General features: G+C 36.5%; 1 pseudogene; it reads left to right on the forward strand.

Annotated features, from left to right (window-relative positions):
* Window positions 1-1,031: 1,031 nt before the first annotated feature.
* On the forward strand, window positions 1,032-6,368 carry LOC146726300 (uncharacterized; annotated as a pseudogene).
* The last annotated feature ends 200 nt before the right edge of the window (window positions 6,369-6,568 follow it).

The following is a 6,568-nucleotide window of genomic DNA, read 5'->3' on the forward strand; positions in this document are numbered from 1 at the left end:
GGTTCGACTATCGCTTCCGAACATGCTCCGAATATTACCGAATGCTCGAGATTAGCGTAACCCATTGTACGAAGGTGCTAAAAGCTAACAAGAACAATGTTTGTGAATACACATTGACAAACGATCATGGGGCAAAGCTAAAACACAGTCCCTCAACACCACTGTGGCTAAAACAATAGCGTCGTGGCTCCTTCCGTTAGTACCTTCCATGCGCTGAGCAACGTTTCCCCATACTAACGAAAAAATCTTTTGTCTTCTACTGACTTCATGTAAGCAAGTGTGGGTGGATGTAGTCATATAGCACTAATACTTCATACCAACTTGCATTTTAACAACAGTTTTATGTGGCATAATATTTGAGGCAAACATTTGAAAAAGAGAAATGTATATTTTTACTGTCGCATTTTACAAAAGTCGAAACTTGGTGCATCATGGACTAGGCACAACACAATCACGGGATATGACCATTGCAATTATTTTTTTTCCACGCTGTCTTATTTATATTTTTTTTTATTTTTTCTTGAATGTGTCAACGTTTGTTCCACTACAGTTCGCGTGCATTTTTTATTCTTGGTGATTGGCTTGCGTTTTCTTACCAAATTTGTCACCCCTAATTTTAAATATAAAATACATAAGTTATTACTACAATGATTAGCACGTTTTGATTTCGAGCGGGAGGTAGGTTTGAATCTCATTGCCCACTGTTGAGTCGGTAATATATTGAGTAAAAACTGTCCAGGTCACCAAACATTATAATACAACACCTTTTCCTATTCAAATTTGCTTGACAACTCTCAATTAAACTGTTACGTATTCTATTTTAGGTACTGTTACCAGAAAATGACAGAGACAGACGAGAGTGTTTTTATACAGCTTGGAAAAAACAAATAAAGAACCAAGGAGGAGATGAGTAAGTGTTAATTTATAGTTTTTATAATTTTGAATTCGTTTTATTCAAGCTTGTTAAAATAGCAGTAATAATAAATTTAGTGTTAGTTATAAATAACATTTCTATCATTGCAGCTGACGGAATGTCGGGAAAAGAAGTTAAAGAGAAGGAACAAGAGATGTGGGAGATGGTGACGAAAGTTGTGGACATTATGATGTCAGATGAGGAAGACGGCGAAGAAGATCGGAAAGGAATGTTCATTGTGAGGTCTCCGACATTCAGGTCATGGCACTGAACGACTTGATTTTGGATTAAGACAACCGATTGGCAAGGAGGCAACCGATCCGCATGCTCCAGAAATAAGTAGGACCACCATGTACCTGTCAAACCCCACGTGATTGCCCTAAGTTTTGATGACCAGCGTGATTTTTTTCTGATTCCTACCCAAACCCAAACCCTTTCAATATTTTTAGCTTATAACTGGAATTTTATTTCTTTTGTTTCATTGAATTTATAAATTACTTGACTTTAAATGCATTAATTGTTGAATTTCGTTATTTCTGTTAAAGAAGTCCACTAAATTTAAACCACTTGAAATGAACTTATTTTTCACCTTCAATTAAATTGGAATTAAAACCCAATATGATTTATTTATGTATGTCGAGAAAGATTTGTGTACTTGTAAGTGTGTGTATTGTTATTACAAATAAATACTAAATCACTTGAATCACAAATGTATGTCTTTTATTCCCACCTTTGCAATTACCCCAAAACAACTCCTCAATATTAATTAACACGAAATTGCATTAGTTGCAATGTGTTATCGTTGACCGTAGATCTACTGTAAACGTTATTTCCGATTATGAACTGTTCACGTTGCCCTGATCCTCCTTGTGTTGAACATCGAGTGGCCAAATATGTCATTGTGAATCACCTCCCACGTTTAATTTTCTGTGGTATGCGATCTAGTCTGATTCAAGTCACAAGAACTTAGAGAACAGTCACTTGTAACTTACAGATAAAGAAAGGGTTAATGCCTCGTTGCTGGTCCCGTGTTCATAAAAAAAACGTCTGATCACTGGGATGGCCATGGGTGTGGCAATAACCATTTCTTTATCTTTACATGTATATGACTGTAACAGAAGCTCGTGATATTGCTAGGTTGTTGTATTGTCTTTATAAATAAATGTGTTGCGGTAGCAAACACGAGTATACGGAAGCTTATTAGGGACATACATGGAAATAAAAAAATAATTTAAAACTCGTGGCCACGACTTACTATCTCGTGGCCACGACTTACTATCTCGTGGCCACGACTTACTATCTCGTGGCCACGACTTTGTATCTCGTGGCCACGACTTACTATCTCGTGGCCACGACTTACTATCTCGTGGCCACGACTTACTATCTCGTGGCCACGACTTACTATCTCGTGGCCACGACTTACTATCTCGTGGCCACGACTTTGTATCTCGTGGCCACGACTTACTATCTCGTGGCCACGACTTACTATCTCGTGGCCACGACTTACTATTTCTATTAAATCACGATGACATTTGACTGTAGAGCGACCTCTAGCGATGACATTAGTAGACTTCCTGACTGACTCAACGAACCGTCATTGAAGTTTCCAGCTCCTAAAAAGCCGATTTGGTAAGTTATTGAAATAATGTATACAGTGCATTTGAATACCACAGGGAGGGGACGATTGATTCGTTTCATATGTAGTAAATCTGCAGTTTCGAACAGTAACTGAATTCGGCAGTAAGTATTTCAAATCGACAATTGATACCAATCAACTGAATTGGAAAGTGCCGCCATTTCTGTCACTTCCCGGTTGATAGTATTAAGATGTCAGTGTTACCTTCTACATTATTCATGTTTTTAGATAATTATGTTGTATGATATTTGTACCTCTCCCTGTGAGATCCCAGGGTACTCCAATTGCTGAAGTATTCGGGTATGTGGCGCTGTGTTTACCCCATTTGTTCACGGTCGAGCCCCCTAGTTTTGTATATTAATTAACCACATTTAAGCATTTTAACTTGTTTCTCGTGTACTATTAAACAAATTTCAATAAAATTTGATATATAGATGCTCTGGGATAATGTGCAGACCTGTTTAGTTTTTGGTTGAATCTGTGCATAATAATGACCTAATTTGCATAATAATTAGCCAATATTAGGCATTTTCACTTGCTTCTCATGCACCATTAAACAGATTTCAATGAAACTTTGTAGAATGTACAGTACTGATTAGTTTTGATTGAAATTGTTTGCCTATTAGTTACCTTATTTGCATATAAATAAGCCAATTTTAACCATTAAAAACAGATTACAATAAAACTTAATAAATACACATGTAGGTGCTTAGGGATAAGCCATATACATATTCAGTTTAGGCTTACTAATTACCTAATTTGCATAAATTAACCAATTCATTGGTACTCCACATATATGACACTAGGAACATAGGTGCTTTTAAATAATCCACAGATATGATATTAATTTTATTACTTACCTCCTATAAGGTTCATATGTATTTCTTAATGTACTAAGTACTGTTGCATATAGTGACATGCAATCGGTGCTATAATTGTGCTGTCTCACAAGATATATAACCAAAATATCAAGCTATTATTTATGATAATTTTTCATTAAATATTTATAATTGTTAAACCATAGCTAATTGGGACCAATTATATTTTTAAATACTGTATTTGCTTTATTAGAAGCACATGTGCTTACTGTAAAAATATCAAGTCTATGGTCAAACAACACTTTGCATTGTTTATGATCACAGTTAAACATGATTGGGGATTGTGTGAAGCTAAGTCTGTGTCATATCATATACATATTCAGTTTAGGGTTACATTTTACTGCTTACTAATTACCTAATTGCAATGACCACACTTAGCCAAGCATGATTTTGGCAGCTGTTATCATGAAACACTATTGGGCACTCTATTGAATCACTGGCATTCAATTCTAGCTTATCTGCAGTTACTCCTTAATGCCTTGAACATAGGTGGTATATTGTGAATAAATCTCAATTTAATTATTGAATAATAATTATTTAAAATTAGTATTGAGCAATGTCATCACAAAAATATAATATCACATTGACCACATAATATGTTTTACATTCCTACAGTACTAAATTACCCATGGCAGACCAATTATATGACTTTTTGAGACGTCGTGGTGTATCAAGAGAGGTGATAGATAAGATACTTTTTTCTACAAATTGGCACTTTATGTGTATGCGTATTTGTGTGTGAGAGTGTGTGTAGTCATCTGCCTGTCATATCATTAATGCAGGCTGTATATAATACTACATATATTGCATCAATGTTAATATATCAAAGTAAACATGTATTTGAAGTAATTTTCATTTGTTTCAATTCATGTTTAGATTGATCCAGCTGTGGTTATTTTGATGGAGGAAGATATGTTGTCAAAATACATTCCTTCTTATGGTGATCATTTAGCAGCAGCTTTTGTAGGAAAATGGATCGTGTCGGTGCAAGTCATCATACTAGAGGGAAATCTGCTCTGTTAAATAGGTTGTGAAGCAAATTGGGTTTGGAGAGCAGAACGAAGAGCAAACAACAGTTACAATCATCTGATGAAGATGATGGTGATGAAGATTCATTTAAAAAACGTAACCCAGATCGTCAGAGATGTTTTGGTAATAAGAATGCCATGAAAAGAGACAGACGTATTGATTATGGTTGGCTGGACTACTGTTACTCAACCAACTCATTCAAACAAGTTCGCAGTAAAGAAGGTGGGGGTACAAGAAATATGTCTGTCAGAAAGAACAGTAAAAAAGCTGAACTTTTACAGTTAGGGTTAGGGATCTTCTTTCCAAATGGACTTTCAAAAAGAGGGAGGCTTGACGAATTTGAAGTTAACCTAAAGGATTTTGAGGTTAATACTATAGATGATGACAGCACAGTTCAAGATATTTATGACACATCTGGTTTCAAGCTCCTACGCTTTTATCTAGCAACAAAGAAGAAGTTCATGTCAGTTGAGACTGTTGGTGAAGCACAGTCTGTGAATCTGAAAAAGTCTCCTGATGAAACTGGTGTGGAAATGGCTGAGCCACTGTGTGAGGATTTTGAAATGTTGCAATCAGACACAGCCGTTGCATGTACTAGCACAGGTGTTACAAAGGAAGACCATCAAACACCTGTATTGGATAACCTAGAACACTACCAAGTAGACAGCGAACTACCTGGTCCAAGTACAGGTCCTACTAAAGTTGAAGAAGCTTTGTATGATGATGATGATGATGATGATGATGATGATGATGATTATGATGATGATGATAGCATCAATTCAGCATAGTCCGGTTTTGCTGTGATGATGTGCTATTACAAGGTAGTCTCAGCAATTTTAATGATACCATCTCAAATTTAGATAACACTGAAACCATGCATGAACTGGAAATTCCACATCCTGGGGGGATACGTATGATTGTGATACATAGAAGCAAAATTCTGGAAGACATGTTGAAAGAATTTTCTGACCCTGGTATTCTGGCAGAAGATATTGATATAAGATTGGTATTGCCAGACAGTTCAGCCATGGAACAGGCAGTTGGTAGTGGAGTCATTAGAGAGTGTTTCACCGCCTTTTAGATTGAGTTTTATGAACGTTGCACTATTGGAAACATATACAGAGTTCCATTCCTACGACATGACTTCACACGTAGTTCATGGGAAGCAGTGGGCAGAATTATCGTCAAAGGTTTCTATTTAGCTAAATACTTCCCAACTGCCTTAGCACAGCCATTTATAATGGAAGTTTGTCTAAAGGAAGTAAATATCCAGCGTGATTCCCAGCAGTTACTTGAAGCTTACTTTCTGTTTGTACCCGAAAGCGAGCGTGAGGTATTTAATCAGGCAATTTCTGATTTTAATGCAGTAGATGAGGAAGATCTTACTGATGCTCTAGATAACCATCAATGCCGGAAGTTGCCTACTGCTGATAATATGCGTGAAATTATTTTGGAGATTGCTCACAAAGAGATTATACAGGAACCTATGTTTGTTGCAGACTGTTGGAGAAAAATACTTCTACCACTTTCCAGTACCATTTGTAGCGACAATATCAACAAGTTCTATGAGGACAAAAAGCCCAACCCAAAGAAAGTTATAAAGCAGTTACAGTTTCCAGACCAAATGAATACAGAAGAAAAGATAGTGGGGAACCATTTACAGAGGTATATACGTGAAATTGATGGATCATTGTTGAAGAGCTTTCTACGTTTCATTACTGGATCTGATCTGATGCCTGAGGATCCTCTAAACATATCATTTGTCAAGCTGTCTGGTATAAGCCGTCGTCCAGTATCACATACCTGCTCAAATTTACTGGAACTGCCTTCATCATATGACAACTATCCAGACTTTAGAGCCGAATTCAACACCATTTTGAATGCTGGTGTTTGGGTGATGGACATTATTTAGAAAGGGAAAATGTTCAGTTGCATTGCACAGAAAGTTTATTTTCACTTTCTATTCTTGTGATGAAATTGCTTGTATTTGGCATATTTCTTTGCCTGTTTTTTGATTTACCCACATATATCCGATTGTTCAGTTCAAGAGGCAGTCATCAATGCCTTATTTCTGTCGTGTTATCAGTAATCTCGGAGGCATGAGAATCATGC

Source organism: Saccoglossus kowalevskii, unplaced genomic scaffold (assembly GCF_978046115.1).
Source record: "Saccoglossus kowalevskii unplaced genomic scaffold, keSacKowa6.1 SCAFFOLD_24, whole genome shotgun sequence".
Classification (NCBI taxonomy): Eukaryota; Metazoa; Hemichordata; class Enteropneusta; family Harrimaniidae; genus Saccoglossus; species Saccoglossus kowalevskii.